We start from the raw sequence: 13228 nt of genomic DNA on the forward strand, positions 1-13228 counted from the left end.
CTTCGGCTATTAACATAAGGGAAAACTTTTCTGCTTTAAAAAATGCTTTTGTAAGCGAGTTTCCCGGGTTTTGCTTACGTGCAATTTATTTATCAAGGTTCGACTACTTGATAAATACCGTATTTTTCGCCGTATAAGACGCACTTTTTCTTCCCCAAAACTGGGGGGGAAAAGTCGGTGTGTCTTATACGGCGAATACACCCCTATCGCGGCGGTCCCTGCGGCCATCAACGTCCGGGACCCGCGGCTAATACAGGACATCACCGATCGCAGTGATGCCCTGTATTAACCCTTCAGATGCGGCGATCAAAGCTGACCGCCGTGTCTGAAGGGAAAGTGACACTAACCCGGCTGTTCAGTCGGGCTGTTCGGGACCGCCGCGATTTCACCGCGGCAGTCCCGAACAGCGCGACTGAATAGCCGGGTTAGTGCTTACAGGACACCGGGAGGGACCTTACTTGCCTCCTCGGTGTCTTCTCCGTTCAGGGATCCCCTGTATGGCCGGCGCTCTCCTTCCTCGTCATCACGTACGTGCGTCGGCGTGCGTAACGACGGGATGACGGCGATGGAGAGTGAGGATACCCGGCCGGCAGCAGAGACGTGCAGCAGCAGGCCAGCAGAAGAGCAACGGGGACACGGCGACATATGCATATGCCCCTCTTGTTATGGCGCCTATTGACATGAATAACAGGGATGTTTGGACGTAATGTAGATCTCTATAGGGTGTAACTATAGGAGGTGCAGAGTAGGGATCGATCGATTATCTGTTTGGCCGATATTATCGGGCAATATTCACGATTTTGGACATTATCTGTATCAGCAATTACCTTGCCGATAATGCCCCCCCCCCCCTCCCCATCCAGAGACCACCCCCTCCGCCACTGCCCCATTGCCTCCCCCATCCCTGGTTTTAGAATTACCTGTTCCCGGGGTCCGCGCTACTTCTGGCAGCTCCTGCTCCCGTGCTGCGCAGCGCAATGACGGGTGACATCCTCAACACGACGTCACCGTCAGTGCGCACAGTGACAGCTCAGGAGAACGCCGCAGGAGCCAGAAGTAGCGCGGACCCCGGGAACAGGTAATTATAAAACCGGGGATGGGGGAGGCAATGGAGCAGCGGCAGTGGTGGTTGGACTCAGGAGGACCCCAGGACAGGCAGACGGAGAGAAGCGGGCAGCGGCGGCGGTCTCTGGCCCCGTAAAAGCCGCTGCAGTTCATTGATGTGCAGCGGCTTCTGCGGGGCCGGGTGGAGGTTGGGTTGGGAATAGCCGATAACTTATAGCAATATTCCGGTATAAGTTATCGGCTATCTGCCTGAAAGGTCACAGATCATCGGTATCGGCCCTAAAAAATCGATATCGGTTGATCCCTGGTGCAGAGCATGCATCCGGGCCCAGGAGCCTAAGGGTCTATTCACACAGCAGAATTACCGGTTGGCGGAAGAGGAATTCTGCCTCAAATTAAAAGCCCATAGGCCCAAATTTATCAAACTTTGTGAGAGAAAAACTGGAGTGATTTTTCCACAGCAACCAATCACAGCTCAGATAACGAGCTCTGGTAAAGTGAAAGCTGAGCTGTGATTGGTTGCTGTGTGAAAATCACAACAGTTTTTCTCTCACAAAGTTTGATAAATCTGGCCCATAGACTTCTATGGGATTCCGCAGTCCCATTCACACTTCTGAATTTCCGCTTGCGGAAATTCAGAAGTGTGAATGGGACTGCGGAATCCCATAGAAGTCTATGGGCTTTAATTTGAGGCGGAATTCTGCAACCAGAATTTTTAACTATCCTGCAGCAGAATTCCATAAAAATAAGGAGGCTGCTGCATCGAATTCAGCTCGGAAATTCCATAGTGTGAATGGGCCCTAAGGGGGAGATGTATCAAAACCAGTGCAGAGGAAAAGTTGTCCAGTTGCCCATAGCAACCAATCAGATTGCTCCTTTCATTTTGCAGAGGCCTTGTTAAAAATGAAAGAAGCGATCTGATTGGTTGCTATGGGCAACTGGGTAACTTTCCTCTAGTCAGGTTTTGATAAATCTCCCCCTCTGAGTGTTTTGGTGTACAGTATACAGCTTCTGTAATAAATAGCCTTTCTTTTTGGCTTCTTTTATGCTTTCATTCAGTTAGAGATGAGCGAACTTACAGTAAATTCGATTCGTCACGAACTTCTCTGCTCGGCAGTTGATGACTTTTCCTGCATAAATTAGTTCAGCTTTCCGGTGCTCCGGTGGGCTGGAAAAGGTGAATACAGTCCTAGGAGACTCTTTCCTAGGACTGTATTCACCTTTTCCAGCCCACCGGAGCACCTGAAAGCTGAACTAATGTATGCAGGAAAAGTCAGCAACCGCCGAGCCGAGAAGTTCGTGACGAATCGAATTTACTGTAAGTTCGCTCATCTCTACTTTCAGTCCCTCGATGTGATAAAATGCAGAATTGTGCTCTAAGGGATCTCTTTGTATTTGAACACTTTATACGGTTGTAATAAGGTTTGCGTTTTTGTGTCTGTCACGAAGCCGTACTCGGACCGCCTGTGGTTCATCTGAACCGGACTTTGATCACTGCACCCTGCAGGAGGCCAGATGAACTACAGGAGGCCAGAATGAGACCTTGTTATGTCCTTATGGAAGCAGCCTACAGGCCTTTGTACCGCAGTACGGTAGTACTCTCTGTCTCATATATAGATCACAGATATGGTATTAAAGGAGTAGTCCAGTGGTGACTCAGTGGTGAGCAACTTATCCCCTATCCTAAGGATAGGGGATAAGTTGCAGATCACGGGGGTCCGACCGCTGGGGCCCCCTGCGATCTCCTGTACGGAGCCCCGACAGCCCGCGGGAAGGGGGCGTGTCGACCTCCGCACGAGGCGGAGGCCGACACGCCCCCTCAATACAACTCTATGGCAGAGCCGAAGCGCTGTCTTCGGCAATCTCCGGCTCTGCCATTGAGATGTATTGAGGGGACGTGTCGGCCGCCGCCTCGTGCGGGGGTCGACACCCGCTATCTCGGAAGAGAGAGGGGGCCCCGTACAGAGAGATCGCAGGGGGCCCTAGCGGTCGGACCCCCCGCGATCTCAAACTTATCCCCTATCCTTAGGATAGGGGATAAGTTTTTCACCACTGGACTACCCCTTTAATTAATTTATGTCAGACATTGAGGGAAGAGCCCCTTTAAAGGGGTACTCCGGTGAAAAAGCTATGACGTCACGAGCTCCCGGTGCCGGCTCCAGCGTTCGGAACAGTTTGTTCCAAACGCTGAGCAGCGGAGTACCCCTTTAAAAGTCCCTTTTAAAAGGAGGTACTCCAGTGAAAAACAATTTTTTTTTATTTATTTTTTCAACTGGTGCCAGAACATTAAACAGATTTGTAAATTACTTCTATTTAAAAAAAAATCATTAATCCTTCCAGTACTTAGCTGCTGTATGCTCCAGAGGAAGTTCTTTTCTTTTTAAATTTCTTTTCTGTCTGACCACAGTGCTCTCCTGCTGACACCTCTGTCTGTCTCAGGAACTGTCAAGAGCAGAATATGTTTGCTATGGGGATCCTGGACAGTGCCTGACATGAACAGAGGTGTCAGCAGAGAGCGCTGTGGTCAGACAGAAAATACATTTTAAAAAGAAAATTTCTTCCTGTGGAGCATACAGCAGCTAAGGTACTGGAAGGATTAAGATTTTTTAAATAGAAGTCATTTACAAATCTGTTTAATGTTCTGGCACCAGTTGATTAAAAAAAATTGTTTTTCACTGGAGTACCCCTTTAAAGGGGTACTCCGCTGCTCAGCGTTTGGAACAAACTGTTCCGAACGCTGGAGCCGGGAGCTCGTGGCGTGAAAGCCCTGCCCCCTTATAACGTCGCACCCCGCCCCCTCAATGCAAGTCTATGGGAGGGGGCGTGACATCCGTCACGCCCCCTCCCATAGACTTGCATTGAGGGGGCGGGGTGTGATGGCATGATGGGGCGGGACTATGATGTCATGAGCTCCCGGCTCCAGCGTTCGGAACAGTTTGTTCCAAATGCTGAGCAGCGGAGTACCCCTTTAAGTCTTTTTATTATAAGAACCTATATCCGGCGCAGAGGCAGCTGCCGTCAGCCCTTGGTTGGGCGCTCTGTCGCTCGGTGTCCTGCAGGGAATGCTGCCGCTGGTTTATATGGTACATTTCTTCACTGGAATTCTTGGCCGGGTCCCTGGGCTGCATCTGCGTTGTGAGGACAGTTTTTCGCTCGATATAGAACAAGCCTGGCTTTGCTCGTCTTTGTGGGATGTGCTGCTCCCCTGCCAGGCGTGACATCACGAGATCTTCATGAGTCACCGGCTCAGGCTTATTTTAACACACGGACGCAGTTCTTCGGGGTTGTAGGAAAGCAGAGTGCACACAAATATGGCTGCCAGTACTGCTCCCTCACCCAGCTTTCCCCAGAGTCCTGAATGGCAGGTTTTCAGTACCCGTGGTTAGTAGTAATATTAAAATATATATGTGTGTATGTGTATATATATATATATATATATATATATATATATATATATTGTATAGCCCATGGTTAGTAGTAATAGATATATATATATTGTATAGCCCATGGTTAGTAGTAATATATATATATATATATATATATATATATATATATATATATATATATATATATATATATATATATATATTATATAGTCTTATTTTAACACACGGACGCAGTTCTATGGGGTTGTAGGAAAGCTGAGCGCACACAAATATGGCTGCCAGTACTGCTCCCTCACCCAGCTTTCCCCAGAGTTCTGTATGGCAGGTTTTCAGTACCCGTGTAGTAGTAATTAGTAGTAATATTAATATATATATATATATATATATATATATATATATATATATATAGCTATTACTACTATATATACTATATAATATATATATCCCGTGGTTAATAGTAATATAGATATATATTTCTATTACTACTAACCACAGGCTATATATATATATATATATATATATATATATATATATATAATCTAATATATGTGGTGTCCCGGCACCGGAATGCCTCCGTTGCCTTGTGGTGAGGTCCCCAAAGTCAGAGTCCCTAGGTGTAGGTGGGGTTCTCATCCTTAGCTAGCCCCTTGTCACCCCTTTTGTAATTTAAAATTTCAATGTAATGTATATATTTATATAGTAAGTGTACTTGCCTAGTTAGCGTTGCAGGACCTGCGGGTCACGTGATGCGTTCCAAAGACTATGGTTTGTAGTTTAAGGACCTTTGGAGGAAGTCAGGTGTTTACCCCTCAGGCTATGTAACGGTGAGTGACAGCTGACTTGGACCAATCCAAAACGGCCCTGCCCCTGCCCATATAAGGGAGCGGCGGCCATTACTCTCTCTCTCTTTCCTCATGGGCTGTTGACAGGGAAGGATCTGCGCTGCTGTCATCAGTGAGTTAGGCCCGAGCCTTGCGGCGACGGCTGATCTTTACAAAACTGAGTGTAATCAATCCCTAAGCACTCTGCAAGATCACCGGACCTTATCTATCCCCTAAATCCGGACGGATCTTCACAAATTACCCTAAATTCTAAGACTTATATCAAAAGTCAAGGTCCGCAACAACTGTCAGTCACTGAAGTGTATGGAGACTGTATTAATGAGACTGTTACTGTTCATTGGATATACCGCAAGTCTTTAAGTAAAGTTTATCCAAGTTCAAGTTCAACTATCTTGTGGACCTTCAGTCATTTCATGCACCTATCGTTACTGGGAAGGGCGGCGATAGGTCGGAGAATTACCTCAGCAAACTAGCCCTCAGCCTGGCGTCACGAACTATAGGGTTAACCTTAATCCCTGATATACTGAAGCAACATCCTGACTACACTACCCCTACCCCAGAGGCCTACCACACATATATATAGTAGTAATAGCTATATATATTTTAATATTACTACTAACCTCGGGTACTGAAAACCTGCCATTCAGGACTCTAGGGAAAGCTGGGTGAGGGAGCAGTACTGGCAGCCATATTTGTGTGCGCTTAGCTTTCCTACAACCCCATAGAACTGCGTCCGTGTGTTAAAATAAGACAAAATAATATATATATATATTATGGGTAACCAGTAGTTCCGAATTTGTCACATCCACGTCATTCTACTTACTAATGTCACTCACTGCAGGGGATTGTGGGAAATTCTCCTTGACTGTAGTTTAGCAGAGAGCTGCGGTACGTGTGCTCACTTATTAACCCAGATCCATTTACACGTATACGTTTCTACTGATTATTAAAGGGGTACTCGGGTGGAAAACTTTTTTTAATCAACTGGTGCCAGAAAGTTAAACAGATTTGTAAATTACTTCTATTAGAAAATCTTAATCCTTCCAGTACTTATTAGCTGCTGAATTCTACATAGGAAATTCCGCATTAAAAAAAAACAACTTTATTAGAAATTAATTAAAAAAAATCCACATAGTTTGTGGTAACTTTAAAGAGGTATTATTATTATTATTATTATTATTTTTTTTTTTTTTTTTATCAACTGGTGCCAGAAAGTTAAACAGATGTGTAAATTACTTCTATTTAAAATCTTAATCCTTCCAGTACTTATCAGTAGCTTGATGCTCCAGAGGAAGTTCTTTTCTTTTTGGATTTCTTTTCTGTCTGACCACAATGCTCTCTGCTGACACCTCTGTCTGTGTCAGGAACTGTCCAGAGCAGGAGCAAATCCCCATAGCAAACCTCTCCTGCTCGGGACAGTTCCTAAAAAGGACATAGAGAGCACTGTGGTCAGACAGAAAGGAAATTCAAAAAAGAAAAGAATTTCCTCTGTAGCATACAGCAGCTGATAAGTACTGGATGGGTTAAGATTTTTAAATAGAAGTAATTTACAAATCTGGTTAACTTTTTGGCACCAGTTGATTTAAAAAAAAAAATAAATAAATATATATATATATATATATATATATATATATATATATATATATATTTCCAGGGGGAGTACCCCTTTAAACTAGACAAATTTACATAAACACAGAAGAAACACTCCTCAACACTGACGTGTTTCGGATCTAGAGATTCTTACTCATAGCATAATTTGTCAGCTTTCCCAACCCATACTACATACCATCCTGGCAGTAAATATAGAGAGAGCAGGCGTGACATACTATTCCTGTATATTAGCTTAATCAGTAGTAATATCCCATCCCCCTCCCTCCCCAACTGCGGAAACGTTGAGTCGTGACCACTAATGCTGCCCTGGGCGTCTCAGTCACATGACCATGCTGTGCGTGCGGCTCTACTGTGACAGCAGGTGGTGGCACCAGTTTGTCTCCTCGTGCCTTCACTTAATTGTGCATTTACGTGACCGGGAACAGCGACCTGAACCACTGCTTTCAGATTAGTGAAATGTCCTGATAAAATCTCTTTTTTTTTTTTTATTTTTTTTTTCTTTATTTATTAAATTTCCCAGAATTTCTGACTTTAAAAAAATAAAAAAATAAAAAAAAAAAAACACCTAGCAAAGATAGGATAATCCACTCAGCCCGTACAGTCACAGGGAAATTTTTGCGGGCTAGGCAACTGCTGGAAAACAAAATGGCTGCTGCTTTCGTCGCAGAGCGTCGTGGACGGAGCAGATGCAGCTGAAATTCATCTTAACCCCTTCATGCCAGAGCTTGACCTGACTAATTGAAAGCCGGCGTTTTAATACGGTTTTATGGTGGTCGTGAGATGGGGCAACAATGAAGGGTTAATGTGCGTGTCTTCAGTGAGGCCCTAAAAAAGAAAAAAAAAAAAAGCGTTTAATCAGTATTTTTCCACAGCCTTAAATGAAACGGCAACATATGGTCACGCCGTCTCCTCTGGCAGCGAACGGATTTGTCATGTGGGACCTTACTGGCATTCTCTGCATGAAAGCGCAGTTCAATGGTCAAGTGATTTCCTGTGCAAAGCTCAGAGTTTCTTTCTCTTTGTCGACTTTAGTGGGTTGGATCCTGTTTGTCAGACTTTTTTTTTTTTTTTTTTTTTTTGCTTTTTAAGGCTGTTTTTGTTTTATGTTTTTACCTTTTACTTTCAGTTGATTTATTGTGGGAAACATGAGATAAACATTTTTTATATATTTTTCTTTATTTTTTTAACTTGACGCCTTATTACTTTTTATTTTATTTTCTTACGTTTTCAGAGTGGTTTCATGCTTGTTTACCGGCGGCCAATTTATCAATGTGGCGCACGATGTAGAATCAACTTGATACCATTGTCTGTCTAGTGTGCACAATGGTTGCTTGTTAGTTTCTAAATATGTTCTCGACAGGAGTTTTATATATTTATTTCTTATACTTATCATGAGGTTGTTTTTTTTTTTTTTTTTTTTTTTTTTTTTGTGGGGACCGTATTGGTGACAAAAAAAAAAATTGCAACAATTTCACACCTAACCATGATCCTATAGTGTAGATAAATTCCCCCTAGTGTTTGTCGGCATCTAATGTGTCTTCATTACAGGCTTTCGGGAAACTATTATTTTTGTTTATGGTGTTTTCCTTTATTTCCTATGCATTTTCTGAGTCCATGGAGATATATATATATATATATATATATATATATATATATATATATATATATATATAATTTTTTCTTTAATTGCAGCCTGCGCTAGATTTTGCATGTTTCATTTTGATTTTGTTTTGAGTCGGGCTGCTAAAAAATACCTCTTCAATTATAATAACACGTACTTGTCAGCACTTAAAGCGTGCCTGTCCTATTACAGAAAAAGATAATGCTTCTATATGTTACTCACTAGGTCATGCAGATGCTTTACAGGTCTTTATGTGTCTAGCTTTTGTATTTGGCTCACAAATCCCTCTGTTCCGCTGCTCACTCTTTCTTATATCCACTGCTCAGGAAGGGGTGTGTCTGAGGCAAGCATTGAGCCCGCCCTCACTCATCATGCATTCACTTCCTGTGCTGTGCTTGGTCTCTTCATCCAATTACTGCAGTCTGCTCTGTTTTCCTGCTGCAGTCTGATAGGACAGGAGTGAGCACAGAGGAGTGATAGTCCCGCCCTCACTTCCTGGACTTTGTCCCAGCCTGTGCTTCTGCTGGGACAAAGATGGTGCTGCAGCCGGACAGGATTATGTTCTGGATAGTATGGGGACCCCTAGGGTTTTTTTTTTTTTTTTTATAAGCCACAATTTCTATAAAGAGAACATTAACTTTTTTTAAAGTATATTTTAAAGGTTAATGTTTTGCTGAGATGCACTACATATAAGACGTTTTGGATTCTGACAGTGCCCAATTTACGATTCCACAGGTACATATACAGAGATGATTGGACATTACAGTTAGGGCTGGGCAGTATGGCCAAATATGTGTATCGCGGTATTTTTGTAACTTATTTGGGTTCCACGGTATATAACGGTATTCCCCTCCCCCAAAATTTATTATTAGCCCAGCGCTGCGCTGTCCCCATCGGGGTAAATACTCACCTCACCCGCAAGTGCTGCCCTCCTCATCCTCCTCTTTGTTGCGGCAGCCGGCGCTGGCACTCTCTATACAGTACGGTATCCCTATGCCCGGGCTGCAAAAGGTAAACAAATTAAACTAACGCATGTTCCGACGTCGGCCAGAGCGCTCGTTCACACTGCGGAATCTCCGCTTGCTGAATTCAGCGAGCGGAGATTCCCGCCTGGCCGAATACTTCGGCGCTAGGGCCACGGGGCACTGAGCCGTCACCATTGACTGCTATGGTCCGCTCGCGAATTCCACACAAAGAATGAACATGCTCTTTCTTTGCGCGGAACACTTTCAGCGGCGGAAATGTTCGCCCGCTAGAGTTCCGCAGTGTGAACGGGTCTCGCGGAAACCTGTTCACACTAATGTTAAAGTTCACACCGCGGAATTCCGCCCGTGCAATTCCGCAGCAATTCCATAGTGTGAACGTACCCTTATGCTGGGGACGTGAACGTCGGACAGCCTTCAGCCTATCACCGGCCGCAGCGATGTTCCGCCTCGGCTGGTGATAGGCTGAACCTGATGTCATGTCAGAACCCGGCTACTTACATGACAGTGGGCTTAACCCATCACTGGCCGAGGCGGATCATCGCTGCGGTCGGTGATAGGCTGACAGCTGTCCGACGTTCCATTCCCTAGGATGCTGGTCCGGACCGGCGGGGAAGGTGAGTTAAAGTTTATTTTTAGAGATGAGCGAACTTACAGTAAATTTGATTTGTCACAAACTTCTCGGCTCGGCAGTTGATGACTTTTCCTGCATAAATGAGTTCAGCTTTCAGGTGCTCCCGTGGCCTGGAAAAGGTGGATACAGTCCTAGGAGACTCTTTCCTAGGACTGTATCCACCTTTTCCAGCCCAGCGGAGAATCTGAAAGCTGAACTAATTTACGCAGGAAAAGTCATCAACTGCTGAGCCGAGAAGTTTGTGACGAATCGAATTTACTGTAAGTTTGCTCATCTCTATTTATTATGTTTACCTTTTGCAGCCCGGGCATAGGGATGCAGTATAGAGCAGTGATTTGCAATCTGCGGACCTGCAGATGTTGCAAAACTACAACTCCCAGCATGCCTGGAGTTGTAGTTTTGCAACATCTGGAGGTTGAAAACCACTGATATAGAGTGTCAGCGCCGGGGCGGCCTCAACAAACAGGATGGCGAGGAGGGCAGCGCTTGTGGGTGACATATGTGAGTAGTGGTGCTGGGCTGATAATTAATTTGGGAGGGGGGGGCAGAACAGTGCTCGCGGGTCACATATTAGTTCCCCAATGTGGGGACAGCGCAGCGCTGGGCTGACCATTCATTCATTCCCGAGGGGGAGGGTCCAAACCGGTATTGCGGTATGGGGTTAAAATTCATATCGTGCAGCACAAAAAATTCCGGTGTTCGCTATGAACCGGTATACCGCCCAGCCCTAATTACAGTCCGCTCACGTCCTGTCCGCAAGAGCTTACAATCCATGAGGCTTTAGCTAACTGAGGCCGTTTAGGGTCTATTCACACGAACAGTATTCTGCGCCGATTTGAGGATTTCAAGCCATTCAGTTTACATTGAAATCTGCAGCAGAAAATCTGCGCAGAATACTGTACGTGTGAATAGACCCTTAAGACGCATTTTTTGCATTTTGTTCAGGAGTTTCCAGCCTGACAGTGGATCCCATTGCCTGATCTAGCAGGATCTTAGGGGGGAGATTTATCAAAACCCGTCCAGAGGAAAAGTTGCCCAGTTGCCCATAGCAACCAATCAGATCGCTTCTTTCATTTTTAACAAGGCCTCTGCAAAATGAAAGAAGCGATCTGATTGGTTGCTATGGGCAACTGGGCAACTTTTCCTTTGCACAGGTTTTGATAAATCTCCCCCTTAGTGATCTGCGATGCAGTTCGGGTCATTAGACCCCTGGTGGGGCTGGGACTTGTATTACGTGGGTCTGAGACTGCAGGAAATCTACAGAGCGCTCTTCAAACATCCGAAAAATCCTTCACATTATTTTAGTAAAATATGGTAGTTTATTGGTTGATTTGTGTGTCGGACCCATGTCGGGTGCCTCTATAGCAGTGGTCATCAACCTGCGGACCTCCAGATGTTGCAAAACTACAACTCCCAGCATGCCCGGACAGCCAACGGCTGTCCGGGCATGCTGGGAGTTGTAGTTTTGCAACATCTGGAGGTCCGCAGGTTGATGACCACTGCTCTATAGGTTATTGTTAGAGATGAGCGAACTTACAGTAAATTCGATTCGTCACGAACTTCTCGGCTCGGCAGTTGATGACTTATCCTGCGTAAATTAGTTCAGCTTTCCGGTGCTCCGGTGGGCTGGAAAAGGTGGATACAGTCCTAGGAGACTCTTTCCTAGGACTGTATCCACCTTTTCCAGCCCACCGGAGAACCTGAAAGCTGAACTAATTTACGCAGGAAAAGTCATCAACTGCCGAGCCGAGAAGTTTGTGACGAATCGAATTTACGGTAAGTTTGCTCATCTCTATTTATTTTGTTTACCTTTTGCAGCCCGGGCATAGGGATACAGTATAGAGCAGTGATTTGCAATCTGCGGACCTGCAGATGTTGCAAAACTACAACTCACAGCATGCCCGGACAGCCAACGGCTGTCCGGGCATGCTGGGAGTTGTAGTTTTGCAACATCTGGAGGTCCACAGGTTGGAGACCACTGCTCTATAGGTTATTGTTAGAGATGAGCGAACTTACAGTAAATTCGATTCGTCACGAACTTCTCGGCTCGGCAGTTGATGGCTTATCCTGCGTAAATTAGTTCAGCTTTCCGGTGGTCCGGTGGGCTGGAAAAGGTGGATACAGTCCTAGGAAAGAGTCTCCTAGGACTGTATCCACCTTTTCCAGCCCACCGGAGCACCGGAAAGCTGAACTAATTTATGCAGGAAAAGTCATCAACTGCCGAGCCGAGAAGTTCGTGACGAATCAAATTTACGGTAAGTTCGCTCATCTCTAGTTAGTGTGGGCAGCAGGCCCCCTGTTCTGAGACTAAGGGGAATATGTGAAAGTTGGGAGCGTCCACGTAGGCCGAATGTCTCTGCGACGAGGCCTCGGAGGTATGCAGGGCTCGCGGTTTAGTCCATCTGATATTTGAGCTGGGTAAATAATTTGCTACCACACAAGATACATAGCAGAGGGAAGAAGCGTGACGGTCAGTGGGGGCAGTTGTTTGCGGCCGGGATGCAATGTCGCGACTAGAGATGAGCGAACTTACAGTAAATTCGATTCGTCACGAACTTCTCGGCTCGGCAGTTGATGACATATCCTGCGTAAATTAGTTCAGCTTTCAGGTGCTCCGGTGGGCTGGAAAATGTGGATACAGTCCTAGGAGAATCTTTCCTAGGACTGTATCCACCTTTTCCAGCCCACCGGAGCACCGGAAAGCTGAACTAATTTACGCAGGATATGTCATCAACTGCCGAGCCGAGAAGTTCGTGACGAATTGAATTTACTGTAAGTTCGCTCATCTCTAGTCGCGACATTCCTTTCATCCGGTAATCCAGAAAGTGTTTAAATTTCTGAATATTGCAGATGTTTTATTGCAGTGTTTTGCAACCACTGTGCCTCCAGCTGTAGCAACATGTCGCCTGTCCAGGCATGCTGGGAGTTGTAGTGTTGCCACAGCTGGAGGTACCCAGGTTGGAAAAACAATGTTTTATTGTCCTGAAGCAGATTCTGAAAAGATGAGAAAAGCAATTAAAAAATCACTCCAACATAATAAGGATCGTTTTTAGTGCTGAGTTTTTTGTTTTTTTTATACTGTGACC

General features: G+C 45.2%; 1 protein-coding gene across 2 annotated transcripts in view; it reads left to right on the top strand.

The window, feature by feature from the left end:
• ZHX2 (zinc fingers and homeoboxes 2) overlaps window positions 1–13228 on the top strand; it is a 74764-nt gene that overhangs the window by 22193 nt on the left and 39343 nt on the right. The window contains exon 1 of one of the 2 annotated variants that reach the window (XM_056522693.1): window positions 11297–11446. The exons of the other annotated variant lie outside the window; for it this stretch is intronic. The gene's annotated coding sequence lies outside the window, so the exon portion shown is untranslated. Of the gene's footprint in view, window positions 1–11296; window positions 11447–13228 lie in introns of those variants that run through there. 2 annotated transcript variants of the gene reach the window in all.

This window comes from Hyla sarda, chromosome 5, assembly GCF_029499605.1.
Source record: "Hyla sarda isolate aHylSar1 chromosome 5, aHylSar1.hap1, whole genome shotgun sequence".
In the NCBI taxonomy this organism is placed as follows: domain Eukaryota; kingdom Metazoa; phylum Chordata; class Amphibia; order Anura; family Hylidae; genus Hyla; species Hyla sarda.